The 17,374-nt window shown below is 45.8% G+C and overlaps 1 protein-coding gene across 1 annotated transcript in view; it reads right to left on the bottom strand.

Moving 5' to 3' along the window:
• The window catches only part of MID2 (midline 2), a 348,031-nt gene that overhangs the window by 211,806 nt on the left and 118,851 nt on the right, over positions 1 to 17,374 (bottom strand). The gene's annotated exons all lie outside the window — the stretch shown is intronic.

The raw sequence follows: 17,374 nt of genomic DNA, 5'->3' as shown, positions 1-17,374 counted from the left end.
AATCCTATGTTTAAACTGTAAGCCCTAGTGGTTGTTAAGCAGACATATAGGACCTGATTCAGACCCGCTCGCAAGAGGGTTGATGGTTGCCTAGTGCGCACAACACGTGTGTGCGAGCCCCGTAGCGAGTGAGACCTTCACTCGCTCCGGAGCTCGCAGCAAAACGGAGCGGCTGTCGATGTTGATCGATAGCTCACACCGTTTTGTAAGCGGGTAGGGGGGGTGGCAGAACAAACTGAGGCGTTTCTGAAGGAACGCCTGCCGTTTGTGGGCGTCCCTACTGACATCACTCGTGATGTCACTAGTGGACTTCCGAGTCTATTAGAGCTGGAAGTCCACTTGGCATTGCGAGTGCTGAGACCCTACCACAAGGGTCTCCTCGCAATGCCGATGGTCATGATAATCGTGACCATCGCCAAGCCACTCGCACAAGCTGTGGGTGGTCACCCACAGCTGTGCGAGCGGCCTGGATGCCGGAATAAAAAAAAAAATTCCCCGTCCTGATTCAGAGCGGCTCTGAATCAGGCCCATAGTTCCTTTCATACTTTAATTCCATTTGTTTTAATGCAGTTTATAAAACTTGTTACACTCCAAAAGACATTTGATAAGATTATCAAAGAAGCAATATGCTTAGTATGCTAACTTTATACATACTGCAAAACTGTCTCACTCATTTCTGCAGTCTGTAATGAGTATAGGCATGATACACAGGGGATGAGAATAGCTGAACACAAGTCAGTCTTAATTACACACGGGTTGCGTGCACAAAACTAATTGTGGATATTCAAATTATAAGCTTGGTTCCATATGCATCATCATTAGCAGTGCACAACTTGCACCAGCCGTATCCTATAGATGTGAGAGATCAGGCTTGAAGCATGCACAATGCTAATGAAAATGCAAGATCCATCACATGCAAATATGCGTCAGTCCACAGTGTTTATTACTGCCTGCTGTTCCACAAGCCACTTATATGCTTTGATGTTTAGCAATCTCTGCACAAGGTATATTGCACAAGTAATAAAGGAATCCAATAAGAGTGCAAGCTGGAACTACCCTCAAATTTCATGAAACTTTTGTTTGTGATTTTCAAGCTGTCTTCTCATATTTATCAACTGCAGCCATCTGAAATGTTTAAGCCAATTAGCAGATGTTCTTTAAACAGACCGACGACCGTAGTAATCCTCTGGAGTGTAGGCATGTTGGCAGCTATAAGTACAACAAGTGAGCTTTAGGTGATCCACTCTAGAAAAGTCTTCCAATTGTAGTGAATAGATGGCTGAAATTCAGTGATGTACAGAGGCATGAGCACCTCATGATGTAACCACTTTTTATTACATGTGCACTTTGATTACAAGTATCAATTGAGAACCTCATTATAACAAAGCAAGAATATAGGAGAACAATTAGCAGAATGTAAGGTATTTGTCCAGCTTAGGTTATTTGTGCATATATTTATATTAACCCCACTCCTGTTTGAGAAAGCTATGCCTGAATACTTAAATCCTGACAACAGCTGGATAAAGAAGTCACAGCAGCTCGATGAAAAAATATGAGAACTTACCTTTGTTATCTCTATTTCTACGAAGTCCATAGGGTTCCACAGGATACCTTGGGTATAGGTGTTGACGTCAGGCATCGGGCATCGGGCACCATAGAGTTAAGTTTTCAGCCTCCCAGGATGCACTAGGGTCCCCCTCCTATACCCCGCCCCCGAGCAAAGGCATCTCAGTTATGTACCAAGCCATAGGCCGGAGGAGAAGAAAGAGAGAGAAAAAAGATCTGGACACACACAAGAATCACATTCTCACCAGAGGGAGACGGAAAAACCGGTGACCAGAGCAAAGCCCATCTGCAGCACATGTGCGACAGGGCGGGAGTCCTGTGCAACCCTATGGACTACGTAGAAATAGAGATAACAAAGGTAAGTTCTTACCATATCTCATATTTTCTACTTCAGGGTCCATAGGGTATCCACAGGATACCTTGGGGATGTCCCAAAGCAGTATCCTTTAAGGGTGGGGACGCTCCTGTGCTGAAAGGAGAATCCGCCGCCCGAAGGAAGCATCCTGAGAGGCAAAGGTGTCAAATGCGTAATACCTCACAAAGGTATGGACAGAAGAACACGTGGCCGCCTTGCAGATCTGGACTGCAGAAGCACCACGTCGAGCTGCCCACGAAGGACCCACAGACCTAGTGGAATGAGCCCTCACCGAAGGTGGAACCGGCAGGCATTCATGAAGATAAGCTTCTGAAATCGCCATAGGGCTCCAAGCTGCCAAAGTTTGCTTTGAAGCAGGCCAACCCTTTTTACGGAGGCAATAGAGGACAAACAAGGCGTCCGACTTCCAAAATGAAGAAGTGCGGTCAACATAAGTCTTTAAGGCCCGCACAACATCCAAAGTGGCCTCACCCACTGAAAGGCCAGGTGAGTTAAAAGCCGGCACAATGATTTCTTTGTTAATATGAAACCGGGAAACAACTTTGGGAAGAAATTCAGGACGAGTGCGCAGCACTGCCCTGTTCCCATGAAAAATCAAGAAAGGGGGTCTACAAGAGAGAGCCCCTAAATCAGAAACACGTCTGGCCGAAGCTATGGCCAGAAGGAAAACAGTCTTAGCTGTTAGCCATTTAAGATCCACTGAGCCAAGTGGTTCAAACGGCGGTCCCTGGAGAGCCCTCAGGACCACAGCCAAGTCCCAAGGCGCCACAGGTGGAACAAAAGGCGGCTGAATTCGCAGAACACCTTGCATAAAGGTGCGCACATCAGGGATTGTAGCAATCCTACGATGGAACCAGACAGACAGGGCAGAAACCTGCACCTTCAAAGAAGCAAGGCGAAGCCCATGGTCCAGTCCCGCTTGTAGGAAGGCTAGTACTCTAGACAGACGAAATTCCCGAGGTGCATAACCTCTCGGTCGACACCACTGGAAGAACGTATGCCACACACAATGGTATATTCTCGCAGAAGACGGTTTCCGAGCTCTTAGCATGGTTCGCACTACAGAGCTGGAAAACCCCCTGGACCTTAACATGGCCGTCTCAACAGCCACGCCGTCAAAGACAGCCGAGTAAGGTCCAGGTGAAGACAGGGACCCTGTGACAGAAGGTCCGGTCATAGCGGCAACCGCAGAGGACTGTCGACGGACAGACCTTGAAGGTCTGAGAACCAGTGCCGTCCGGGCCATGCCGGAGCTCCTTCCTGTTTGAATTTCCGGATTACCCGCGGAAGAAGGGAAAACGGAGGAAACAGATAAGCGAACCGGAACGTCCACCGGATGGACAGAGCATCCACCAGAGACGCCTTTTCGTCTCTTGTGCGAGACCCGTACACCGGCAACTTGTTGTTGTGCCGGGACGCCATGAGGTCGATCTCTGGAAGACCCCACCTGTCCACCAGCAGTTGAAAAACGTCCGGGTGCAGGGACCATTCCCCCGGATGAACGTCCTGGCGACTGAGAAAGTCCGCCTCCCAGTTTAGCACTCCCGGGATGAATACTGCTGATATGGCCGGGAGACTGCGCTCCGCCCATACCAGGATTCGGGACACCTCTACGAGAGCCGCCCGACTTCGGGTTCCTCCCTGCCGATTTATGTAGGCCACGGTGGTAGCGTTTTCCGACTGGACCTGCACTGGGTGACCTTGGAGAACCCGATGTGCCTGCTGGAGAGCATTGAACACCGCGCGGAGCTCCAGAATGTTTATTGGAAGCTCTGTTTCTGCCTGAGTCCACCTGCCCTGGAACAAGTGTGGACCCGAGACTGCTCCCCAGCCCCGAAGACTGGCGTCCGTTGTCAACAGGACCCAATTCGCCACCCAGAACGGACGAGCCTTGTTGAGATGGGTCGTCTGCAACCATCAGGCTAGGGACAGGCGAACCTCCGGAGTGAGCACCATCGTCTGGGATTTTAGAGTCTGAGGCAGTCCATTCCATTTGGACAGGATCAGGTGCTGCAGAGGTCTGGAGTGAAACTGGGCATATTCCATCATGTCGAATACCGACACCATGGAGCCCAGTAACCTCATCGCCGAGTGCAGAGACATCCGGCGGCTCTGCAGACAACTGTGCACCCTCAACTGCAAGGCAGAGATCTTTTCCCCCGTCACAAAGATCCTTTGCTGTCCGGAGTCCAATAAGGCTCCGAGTTGCAGAATCCGCTGAGACGGGATCAGGGTGGACTTCTGCCAGATTATTAACCAGCCGTGCCGTTGCAGTACCGCAATGGTCAGGCCCAAGTGGCGTAGAAGGAGCTCTGGAGATCCTGCCACCAAGAGAAGGTCGTCCAAGTACGGTAACATGCGGACTCCCTGCAGCCGCAGGGAGTCCGCATGACTGCCGTCACCATGGTGAAAACACGTGGTGCTGTCGCCAGGCCAAAAGGTAATGCCCGGAACTGAAAGTGGTCATTGCGGATTGCAAACCTGAGGAACTGTTGATGGCGTAAAAGAATAGGGACATGCAGGTAAGCGTCCTGTATGTCCAACGACACCATGTAGTCCCCAGGTTCCAGCGCCAGAATGATGGACCGTAGGGTCTCCATCCAAAACTTCGGCACCCGCTAAGACTTCTTGAGAGCTTTGAGGTTGAGTATCGGACTATACGATCCATTGGGTTTCTGCACCAAAAAGAGATTGGAATAGAAACCCTGGCCCCTCTGGGAGAAAGGAACAGGCACTATAACTCCAGCCTGGAGCATAGTGTGCAAGACCTTCCGCAGTTCCAAGGCTTTGTTCCGGTCTGATGGCAGACCCGTGGTGAAGAATCGAGACGGGGGTCTTTGCCGGAAGGAGAGGGCGTACCCGTGAGAAACCACCTCGAGAACCCAAGTGTCTGTCGTGGTGACTGACCAACACCGAGCGAACTGCAGCAGGCGGCCTCCCACTTTGGGATCCCCCAAAGGGAGGCCCGGACCGTCAGGCCGCAGGCTTGTCATCTGGCTTAGGGGCCGGACGTCTGGTACTCCAGGCCTGCTTCCGGGGCTTGGCCGATTTTTTGGGGCCGGCCTGTCGGGGAAAGGACTGTGCTTTAGGCCTACCCTGGGCCCTATAAGGCCGAAAGGATGACGTACCTGAACCGGAAGGAACTGCAGCAGACGGGAGACATGCCGATTTGGCTGCCGCCAGTGTGGCTACAATTTTGTCCAGGTCTGGACCAAATAGAACTTCTCCATTAAAAGGAAACACTTCCAAGCCCTTTTTCAAATCAGCGTCCGCCTTCAAGGATCGCAACCATAAGGTGCGGCGAGCAGCTAAAGCTGCCGAAGAAATCACAGACGCCAGGGTACTGATATCCAAGGCCGCTTCGTTGATATAAGTGGCCGAATCCCGGAGATTGCCGATCAACTCCGTCTGTTCAGCCGAAGTCGGAATCGAAGGACGCCTCCAAAGTGTCAGCCCAACGCTCCATAGCTCTGGCAACCCAACAAATGGCCATAGCCGGCCTAGCTGCCCCCCCCGCAAGGGAATAAACGGACTTTAGGCAGATCTCCACCTTGCGGTCCGTAGCATCCTTTAGGGAAGACATGGATGGCATGGGTAATGTGGCACTACGGTTACTGAAGATGGCCACCGAGGAGCATAGAGGAGGCTGGCCTGGGGGAGGAGCGCTGCCACAGGGCCAGTCGGCGTGTGCAGAGAGGGCTGTGTGTAGTGGGGGAGGCGCCGGCTGTGACACAGGGAAGGCGCGCTCCCCTGGCATGCATTTAACCCCTGGGACGCTGCAGCGCTACCGCTCTGCCGTGGTCCGCTGTCCCAGGGGGGTAGTGGAAGCGCAGGATAATACCTGGCTCCACACTGCAGCCAGTCCCCAGGGAGCCCCTTGCCTGGGGACTTTGGACCATGTTCAGCAGGGTCCCACCGCGGGACCCCTGCTGCTTACCTGTTGTCCCCCTTAGATCCGGCCATGGCCAAAAACATCTGGGGTCACCGCTAGCTGTGACCCCAGATGCTTACCAGCATCCCCGGATCGGTACCGCGTTCTGGTACCGGCGGGGTGTAGGGAAGACAGCATGGATGTCAGTATTGACTGTCCATGCTGTACTTCCAGATGTGCAGCCACAGCTGCAATGAAGAAAACTTCAGGGGCTCTTCTAAGCCCCCCTCTAGCAGGTGCATCCTCTATAACAGTACAACAGTGGCGTAACTAGGACAGGGCGAGCAGGGCACGTGCCCTGGGCACTGTAGGGGGCTACTACTGGGGGCACTGCATCGGGAAGGGGAACCTTACTGGGGACTACTACTGGGAGAGGAAACTACCACTATTTAAGGAGCTTACTACTAGGAGCAAAAGGGAAACTACAACTTACTACTAGGGGACCACTACTGGGGCACTGCATGGGGGGGAATACTGCTGGGGGCACTATATAAAGGGCACTGCATAGGGGGTACCACTATTGGGGGCACTGCATAGGGGGACTACTACTGGGGGCACTATATAAAGGGCACTGCATAATGGGGTTACCACTACTGGGGGCACTGCATTGGGGGGACTGCTACTGAGGACACTATAAAGAGGGGCACTGCATAAGGGGGACCACTACTGGGGGCACTAAATAAGGGGAACTAATGAAGGGCTGCATAGGGGGGATGACTACTGAGGGCATTGCATTCTGGGGGTACTGTATAAGGGGAACTAATGGGGGGCTGCATAGGGGGACCACCACTGGGAGTACTGTATAAGGGGCACTACTATGGGCCTGCATAAGAGGGACTACAACTGGGGACATTGCATACTGGGGGTACTGTATAAGGGGCACTGCTGGGGTTAAGGTGCCTATGGAAAGGAATGTTCAGAGTAACGATAAAGGGGTGTGTGACATGTTGACATGCCCCATTTTTAAGTGACCACGCCCATTTTTCGCCCCCGCGTGCCTGCGACGTGCGCACAAAGGGGGAGGGGGGTTCCATTTTTAAATTTGCCTTGGGCTCCAAATACCCTAGTTACACCACTGCAGTACAAACTATACAATAAAATTGACTGCTGATAAAAAAAAGTATGACAACATGTTGGAATGTAACTGGTGAGAATCTGACCCCTCCCTCCTGTGTCAGTAATGTTACTTACATAGAGTTCCGGTATAACATACAGACATGCATGGAGTCATTCAAACACAGACATGCACAGAGTCACATACAGTAGACATACACAGGGTGACACACATACACACACACACAACAAACACAAGGGTCTGACATACATACAGGGTCACACATAAATACAGACTGGAGCACACAATATAGTGCGCGTTCCCCTCTCAATTTACTCTGAGTCTGTAGATTGCTGCAGCTCTACCCTCACCCATCTCCCATGGCACCAGCATAAATGTCCCCAACTCAGACTCCTCCATCTCCCTCTCAGACCTGCTTACAGCTCTGCAGCTATATATTAATGGGCCAAAAGAAGGCGGAACTGGACTCCCCCCACTCTGTCTCATAAGCTGGCCACACATCTAAAGAATATCTGTCCAACCATCCAACTAGTTGATTGGTTGGAATGAAAATCTAGTAAGGTATGAAAGCAAATGCCAATCAGCAATTTGCTCCCAAATGCCGGAAAATGGACCAAAACTGTTGTTTGAACAAATAGTTTAGATCAAACATTTAACAATCTTGTTTGAACGACCATTTTCATCTGTCTTCTGACATTTAGGAGCAAATTGCTGATCATCATTTACTCCCATACGTTACCAGATTTTCATTCCAACCAATCAACTAGTTGGCTGGTTGGATGTAAGTTGGTCTAGTGTGTGGCCAGCTGTAGTCTCCTACAGATCCTATTTTAACCATTGGGGGTATACATCTTATGATTCATTAGTCCCGTCTCCTCAATGTGCTCACACTGGAAGCCTGGGCATTCACTCCAAACAGCTCCCACTGAAAGGGAGACAGGACAGACCTTCAGGAGGAGGACAGCTACCGAGGTACGTGCGGGAGAGGCAAGACAAAGTGATGGGGGTGGAGTCAAGATGGAGTGGGTGGGGGGTGGGGAAGAGCAGAGGGGGCGGTGCTGGCAGAGCAAAGGGCGGGGTTGAGCATAGGGGCAGAGCCTGAGGTGACCCGAGAAATACTGGGTGCAATATACTAGTAATAAATAAATGAGTGGAACATATTTTCATTTACCTTTATCATGGATCTTACTGCAGAAATAGGATATATTGTTGATTATATATGATTATATCACTGAGGATCACATTTATATCTTCCATAACATTATACTTATTTAGTCAAACTACCGTCCACAAAATGTATTTTATGCTGGTGTCTTAGAATATGTTCAACCATTATTACACTTTATATAGAGATTGCAGGGTTGCAACTATGGGTGCTGTCATCACTCAGGGCCCAGGGGGCGGCACCGTCCCTGCCCCATGACACCTGCATGGGGCTTGCAGGATGTCTGGAACAGCCCCCGTACCCAGTAATACTGCTACAGAGCCATCCAGACCGCCCTTTCTGGAGCCGGGTGTTACGCCTCCAGGTGTGAACTAATAATGTCACAGGTTTATGGAGTGGGGCCAGCACAGGGCAGGGCAATACAGTGTACCGTATCAACTATTCACATACTGGGTATGTACATATTTTGATGGGTGCAACTTATTAAATTGTGATACAGAGAGAGAGAGAGAGACAACAGCTAGTATGCACTAAAGCAGGGGTGGTGAAACCCTTCCTTGAGGACCAATAACAGTTCATATATTCCAGACCACCTGTGGATCTGTAGAATGTGTCAGTTAGAAATAAATGCATCACATGTTTTAAAATGTGACAGTTACTGTAGTAATGACTAGACCTGTGCACCAGCTCTGTGGTCTGCAAAATGTGTAATGTTAGGGGCCCTCAAGGATTGAGTTGGCCACCCTAGCACAAAAGTATAAATACATCGTAGCTTCATTAAGAGATTATATGAAAACTCATTTGTTGAAGTAGCTACAAACATACATACAGTACCTACTCTCCCGGAAGTTACGGGAGCCTCCCGAATAAACCAATAAGGGTAAGAAAGAATCTAGGAACGTTGCACAACAAGAAGTATCAGAGTCTCATGTAGATCTTAATGCACTCTGAATTTAGAAATTAATCTAACTACAAAATATCTGCTCTGCAGCACATAATCAGCTTTCAACCCGCCGTGTACCAACATTTTCTGCTGGCACATTGGCTTTCTGGAGAAAAATAGCGGCAATGTTTACAGAGGAGAAGCCGTTTGCACAGACAGGGAAGAGGGACATTCTTCCTAGCAAAGTACAGAGTAGCTGCACCGCTTTGTCTAGTTTTGCAGAGCAGAGTAGAAACAAGACTTCATGAAGTGAGATTCCTTATTGTGTGGAAATCCAAACTGCACAAATGATCTGGCTGTCTTCAGGCCTCATCGTATACTTTTAATGGAACCTGTTTTGCATCTCCAAGTTGAACTGTGTCAAAGTACATTTCTAAGCAAATTTCCACATGTAATAAGGAGAGCTAGAGCTCCTGGTTCCCCTAATTGTCATATTTACTTAAGAAATGACTAAACTGAGCAGAATAAATCTGAAAGGTTTATACTAATAAATATTAGAAGGTTCTACTTTGATGTGATGTTTACACTTTTGCACAGAAACACTTTGAACATTTTTCACATCTCCACACACTTCATCCAAGTCAGAAGAATTTTGAAAGATTTTCATGTATTAATATTTCTATACTCAGTAGACTAGCACTTACATTTTACATGTATAATGGGTTGCCCTGATTTAAAAAAAAAGAAAAAGTGTATTTACTCTAATTGATCATATGTTCCCTATACATCAGATAGGAGCAAAGCAAAAATCAGGAATGGCTTTGTACCTGCACAATCTACGCTCCAATACAAGGGGTGCAAATACATTGATTTATTACTGCTTGCAGGGTAAACACTGACGGCTTTCGCATGTAGGGCCTGACTCAGAGTTGAACGCTATACTGATTTTCACGCAGTTGAGCGAATATCGGTGGTCTGCGCATGCATCGCAGCCACACTGCGCACATGCAGCGAATTAATTTCTAATGAGCTTACTGTGAGGATTCACTCGCAATTGATTGACAGGAAGAGACCGTTTTGTGGGTGGTTATGGGTAGTTCTGGCCAAAATGCGGGAATGTCGGGGCCATTTCCTGGGTGAGTACCAGCCAGCGTCTGCGATCGCGTAAGCAGAGAACAAAGCTCCAGCCTCTCAGTTACCTCGTCCATTCTGAGTGACCATAGACTCACTGGAGGAGTCGATGTTTTTAGGATCTGCGTCCAATGCCTAGTTTGTGTACGCAGTTGCAGGCAGCTGCGAGGGCCCCGTTGGGCGTCTCAATACAAATTCCGCCGGCTGAAGCATTAGCATATTTTAGTAATTGCTAAGCGGCAAAATTAGCAAATGCATTTGATTCATCATACAACTCTGACCCAGGCCTGTAGCCCACAAATATAAGTCAGATTTATTATAATTATTATACTGCAATTTAGGGCTCAATCCTATTAGGTGTGAAGGGGGCGAATTGCCGTTGCAAAGGCATAGAAACACCGGCAACGGCACAGCAATTCTCCCCCTCGCGGCCTTATCTCATCCCAGACTTGCACATTTCTACTCACAGCCCTATGGGATGCGGAACACACATGTACTGTAAGTGCGGCATACAGTGTGAGTGCAAGTCATTTGCACCTAATTGGATTGACCCCTTAGAGTTCAGCTAGGACACACCCCTCCCAATCTGCACATTTTAAATCTGCGCCACACGAGCTGCAACATGGTTTTGCAAGGTGCAAATTTACCCCTTTATTTGGCTTACAGCCAAATCTGAATCAGCCCTAAAGCGATTGAAAAAACATAAGAGCAGGAAATATTGAGGTACTTCTGCCATAAGACCGAGCAATTGATATTAAGGGGCTAATAAGTATTGAACCAATACATCTTGTATTATTTGCAAAATTACAAACAGATTAAAAAGTAAGATGTGTAAAAGTTCCTATATGTCTTGTCAGAAGATATTATATTATCGATATTTTAAGTCCTTGTGTTATTTTAGCTAAGTACAAATAATTGACCTACAGTATTTTCTCAGCTTTTACACTTCTTCAGTAAATGTATACACAGAAACATAATTAAATATATAGTTCTCCCCCGCAACAGCTTTGAAATACTGTAAAAAGAAAAATATAGGGGGTCATTCAGACCCACTCGCGAGCGGCAGTACGCCTGCAAGTGGGTCGATGTTCCCCACTGCGCATGCGCACGACGGAGGGAGCTCCGTCGTGCGCATGCGCGAGACCCGGTGAGCGACGGGCTTTCCATCGCTCGGGGTCTCGCACCAAAGGGGGCGTGCTGTCGATGTTGATTGACGTGCCGGGGGCGTGCCGGGGGCGTGCCTACCAGACGGAGGCGTTCCCATGGGAACGCCTACCGTCTGAAGCCGGCCCCACTGACATCACTAGTGATGTCAGTGGGAGTGATTTTGGCTCTGATAGAGCCAAAATCACTCCTGGCCTTGCGGCTGGGAAACCCGACCGCAGGGTTTCCCTCGCAAGTCCGATGGTCGCGATGGTCAAGACCATCGCGACCATCTTTTTGCACGCTCGTATTTGCTGTGGGTGGTGACCCACAGCTATACGAGCGTCCAGGAGGACGCTCCATTTTAATGGAGGAGGGCCGTGATTCAGAGCGAGCGCTCTGGTCAGAGCGTCCGGCTCTGAATCAGGGCCATAGTCCTGATTAAAATGACTTTGTTAACTAGAAAGCAGGGGTTTCATTCTAAAGTATATTTTTTTTAAAATGGGAGTTATTTCTGCAGTACTGTACCTGTAATATTCAGTAAAACTGAAAATAATATAATAACATGCAAAGCAATGATACAACAGGCATAGTGATTTAATAACATGCATAGTAATGCCTCTAGTCAGGAGGTTATATATACAGTCTCTTCAGTACCCACATCTGTCTTATGAAGTGAAAATCACTCAAATAGAAATGTTTACTTTCTCAAAATGCATAAATATATGAATGTATTTACATAAAATCAGGTCCTCTTCAACGGAGCTGTGATTTAGCATAGCACATGCCACATTATATACTGTTTATCTGTCCACTTTGCATTATGCAAGATTTATAAAGGCAGAACAGAGCTTAGCAGAGTAAAGATAATCCATTTGAAAGTATTTCTACATTTCTGAACACAGCAGACTATATAACACATCAATAATTCAAGTGACACAGAATTCCCATTAAATGATATGATTTCTACTAAGAGGAAAGGTTTCATAGAGGGGATGTTGCTTTACCCATCATGTAAATGATACCTTATTAATAGTTTAGGCCTTCCATGAAAGGACTTGTCTATCATTTCCAATGGGAAGCTTTAGGCAGGGACAAATGATGACATGTAATATAAAACTAACCATCGCTAAAATTAGATATCTATAAAATTATATACATATGTGGATCTGTAAAACAATTCAAATGTATTATACTCATATAAAAAAAGGAGGAATACATTCTAAACATACAACAATATATCAATATTGCATATCATACGTTGTCATGAACATACAATACGCCAGTTGATCAATGATGTATATTATACGCTGTGTGTAAACTCATATAATATATGACTGAATTGGCCAAGGATAAAAAGGAGGATCACAACTGGTCCATTAATGCCAATGTCCAATAGATGTATTACTATCAGTTTAGAACAATAATTGAAAATTAAAAAGAAGTCCTGTTCACTGTGGTAAATGTGGAAAAACCATGGGGGTCTCTTCCTGGATGTAGGCACTGATGCACTGGTGTTACATCCATTGGTGACATCAAAGGCATGGAAGATAATCCCCTGGTGGCTAGTTAGAATGGGGGGTGGTGAAGTCCAAATCCAATAAGTGAGCCTTCTATAGATAATGTTAAATGGCTTAACGCGTTTCACTGCTCAGGAGCATGCAGCTTGTTCAAAAGCATGTGGTGTATGTCCCTGCCAAGGTGATCTTATTATACAAAAGAGTGAAATTAAGGGGTCTATTTACTAATTCGTGTTAGGAGACAGAGTGAAAAGTGATAAGTAAGTGATAATGTGCCAGCCAATCAGCTCCCAACTGTCATCTCACAGGCTGTGTTTGAAAAATGATAGTTGGGAGCTGATTGGCTGGCACCTTATCACTTTCTTATCACTTTTCACTCTGTCTCCTAACACTGCTTAGTAAATAGACCCCTAAATCTGATACACTGCATGTTAAATTACCCCATTGAAAACTTTAAAAACAGATCCGCATATCATCTAAATCTCATTCAAGGCGATCTCATTCAGAGTTTAAATACAATTACACCGATTTGGATTAATAAAATAAGATAAATTCAGTACCTGAACAAAAGGCCGGATTTATGTTTTTAGACATACGGAGCTCCATAAACAAACTGTTCATGTGGTCCCAATCCTACAATCCTGAGTCCGAAAAAGCTTGAAAACATTTGTCTAGCAGGATCACATGGTACACAAAACTTTATTATACTCAGACAATCCAACACATAAAAACAATGTAACTTGTTTCCTGAGATCATGTGATGTATCTGATCCTATAAGGATTTATTTAGTGTTGGACATTACGTGATGTAAACACATAGTTATAATAGTCCGATATATGGATCTTTGGTGATCTATTCAGTATCAATTTATTAGTATATTAAAGCATGTTAGATGTTTGATTAATTTACTAGTTTGTTATAACTGTTGGTAATATATACTGCTCTCATAATGACAGACTTAATCCACGGCACTCAACCATCTGGGGTGCCCTTGGTATGTGACTGCACCATCTACATAAAAAATTTCATACAAACTCGGCACTTACTTAGTTTTCAAACTGTAATTCCTTTGAATACAGGGAATGTTAGTTGGAAAAATTTTGCAATAATTGTCAAACTGACCAACCACTTCACAGTCCTCCCATCTGGCCAGTCCCTACACTGACTCTCAAATATATGATCTTTGATCTGCCACATTTGGCTCAAGCTTGCACACATTTTAAACATGAATATGGGTCCTTACTTAAAGAGACAGGACCACACCCAGGGATATCAGTTAATAAGCACCTGGGGATCAAATGACAAAGTTTGTCTTACATTTGAAAAGCAGGTGCCCTAGCAAGTGTGACCACAAAATTTTAATAAATTACAGGTTTAATCCACGACACTCAACCATCTGGGGTGCCCTTGGTGACCACACCATCTACATAAAAAATATCATACACATTATATATATATATATATATATATATATATATAATGTTACCTTGATAAAAGAGCACGGTGGAGCTCTGAAACATTGGAAAACTTTGTGACATGCTTTACTACAAATTGACCTTTTTGGCAAAGTCTCGGAGTGCCACCCATTTATCGTCTATATGTCTATTACAACTACAGAGGAAGGCACCTGAGCAGTTGTTATTTTGGAGATGGAGTGCCGGTCCGCAGGGATTTCTGTATATAAATATATACATATATATACCCTTTATCAGGGTCCAATGTAGAACGCTACTCGCTTCTGAGTCACTGTCCCTCTGTTTGAACTCCAGATCGGACTGACACTTCGCAAGGAATAAAGGCCCTCATTCAGAGCCGTACGCTCTGAGCAGAGCGCACGCTCTGAGCAGAGCGCACGCTCTGAATGAGGGCCGCCCTCCATGAAAATGGAGCGTCCTCCTGGACGCTCGTATAGCTGTGGGTCACCACCCACAGGCTATACGAGCGTGCAGTTTGATGGCCGCGATGGTCTTGACCATCGCGACCATCGAAACTGCAAGCCAGAACATGCGGTTGAGGTTTTCAACGGCAAGCTCCGAAGTGATTTTGGCTCTATCAGAGCCAAAATCACTCCCACTGACATCACTAGTGATGTCAGTGGGCCGGCTTCTGACGGGAGGCGTTCACGTGGGAACGCCCCCGTCAGGGAGGCACGCCCCCGGCATGCCTACCAAAGGGGGCGTGCTGTCAATCAACATCGACAGCACGCCCCCTTTGATCAGACACAACGAGCGAAGGACTTTCCTTCGCTCGTCGCGTCTGGCGCATGCGCACGACGGAGCTCCCTCCGTCGTGCGCATGCTCAGTCCAGAACATCGACCCACTTGCGAGCGGACAGCCGCTCGCGAGTGGGTCTGAATCAGGCCCAAAGTGTGTTATTTTTACCCCAAGGTTTGGGATTTCAATCATCAAAAAAGTTTCTAGGCATAAACTGTCTGAAGAAGTTGGCAAAGAGTCTGTGAAAAGTGTAAGTAAAGTTTATTCAGAATTGGTGTATGCTGTATCTGACTGTCACTTTTTAAGACACAGATGTAATTGTATTTATGATGTATGAAACCTTCATAAATGCTGTTTTGTTTGAGAAATACTATAGACTCTTGAATTAAGGGAACCTGCACCAGAATGGACTCTGCCTACACTAGATCCTGTTAAGGAGGATCTGGATTCCTCTTCTACTTTCAAGGCAGCAAACACCACCAATTGGCTGGATTTAATTCCTCAAATGGACAGCGCGCTGGTACTTAACCTCTAAAACCTTTATAAGGGGCCTTTTGTATCACTGCTGTATTCATTGCAATTTCTGAGCCTGCTGTTATATTTTCTAATTTTCAGAAACATAACTTTTGGCTTGACCATGACCTTGTGGGTTTCTGGAACCCCTGATCTCTATGGACTCTGCTCTTTCTCTAAGGGGTCTATTCAATATCATTTGCGATTGGCCCACACAATTTAAGGATCTGACTCACCGCGAGTTGCAGAGACAGAGCCTAAACTATAGGAGTGATTCAGCATTGTTTCCGTTTAAGGCTGCTGCTCTAAAAAAGCAGCTATACAATCAATGAGCCTTATCGCTACTACTTTCACTGCTAAATTGTAAGCTGTGTTACTGTGCATGCGTGAACTGTTTTCACACATGCACACAGTGAGGTGTGGTGCAGTTCAGATGAAGCAGAGGGATCTGAAAGGATTCCTCTTCGCCAATAGGTCTCCTTCCAACACGAAGGAGTGAGACCCAGCAGGCTAACATTATCTGAAAATGCCTTCAGTTCCCACAGTCAAGCTCCAAAAGCTTCCAGTTTTCGTAGCTTGATGAAAAGTTGTCCCCATACTAGTGCATATGAAATTGTGCCACTTTGGGTCTGCAAGGAATGCAGGAGACATTATTTATTATATGTTCTGCACAGCCGAAATGATGAATGGATCAGATGCTTCATTTTGTCAAAACATCCAAAAACAAGATTACCAAATATATAACAGGGCATTTGATACCTGAGGACAACATTGCACATGCAAATAAAATGAGAAAGACCATTATTACTCAGACTGGATGGAAATATTCAGGATAATTAGGGGATGTGAAAGGTCTCACAGTTTATATGGAATGCCAAGTCCCAGTTGTATAAAGTTTGCTTGATCAAAGCAAATCTCACTAATCCACACATCTCGTGTATGATTTTCCTCGATTTGAACTAGTACAGCCTTTTCTATTGTTAAGACTGAGTTTCATTTTTTTCTGTTTATATAGAAAACACTCTCTAATATACAGTGTTGCAAAATTCAGCTAAGTGGATGCAATTCATTTCTCACCGCTGACATATGGATATCTTTAGAGACCTTTAATGTGCATAGTTTCTGGCGCGTTTCTCTGCTGTAAGCAATTTCATCAGAAGAATGTCCACTATTCCCTACTCCAACCTTTAATGACAAAATCAATACATTAATCATCACTAAATGCAAATAAATCACAGCTTGGCGTATTCCGCCTTTAGTGTTGTAATTGGTTTCTACACTGCAATTACTATGCCTACTGCCTTTTGTTTCATTCTGACCTAGTGGAATTTTGGAATAATACTACTACTGCTGCCTGGTTACCTGCATTATCTGTACGGCTTCATAATTCACTCCTTCTACAAGTTCAGTCTTGCTTCCAGCCATTGACAGCATCATCTGAACATGCTATACATTAACCTCTGTACCTGTGACCTAGATAAGGTTTTCTAATATCACCCCAGCTCCAGCCACTGCTCCCCAGTCTTATGACACTAGTCCTTGTAGTTTGGGGTTAGAAACTCTAAATGCATGTAATTCAACCTGGAATTTTGTTTGATAAAGAAAAACTAGCAAGATTGGTGTTATGGCAAAAACTTTGTAGTTCTGTCTTATGTGTATCAAAGTAATTATAAAGCAAATTTGGATTGCCTACAGAATAATCTGTTAATTAAGAAATCTTGCAATATTAAATGAGATAACTCTTATCTTAATTGTTAACAATCATAGCAAGTTTGTTTAAATTATAATTTTATTGATATATTACTTACAAGACAATACGAAAAATATAGTATAGTATAAAAGCTAGGGTTGTGGCT

The sequence above is a fragment of the Taudactylus pleione genome, unplaced genomic scaffold (assembly GCF_031769625.1).
Source record: "Taudactylus pleione unplaced genomic scaffold, aTauple2 ptg000352l, whole genome shotgun sequence".
Classification (NCBI taxonomy): domain Eukaryota; kingdom Metazoa; phylum Chordata; class Amphibia; order Anura; family Myobatrachidae; genus Taudactylus; species Taudactylus pleione.
The sequence above is the reverse complement of the archived record's forward strand: the minus strand, read 5'-3'. Positions and strand labels throughout refer to the sequence as shown.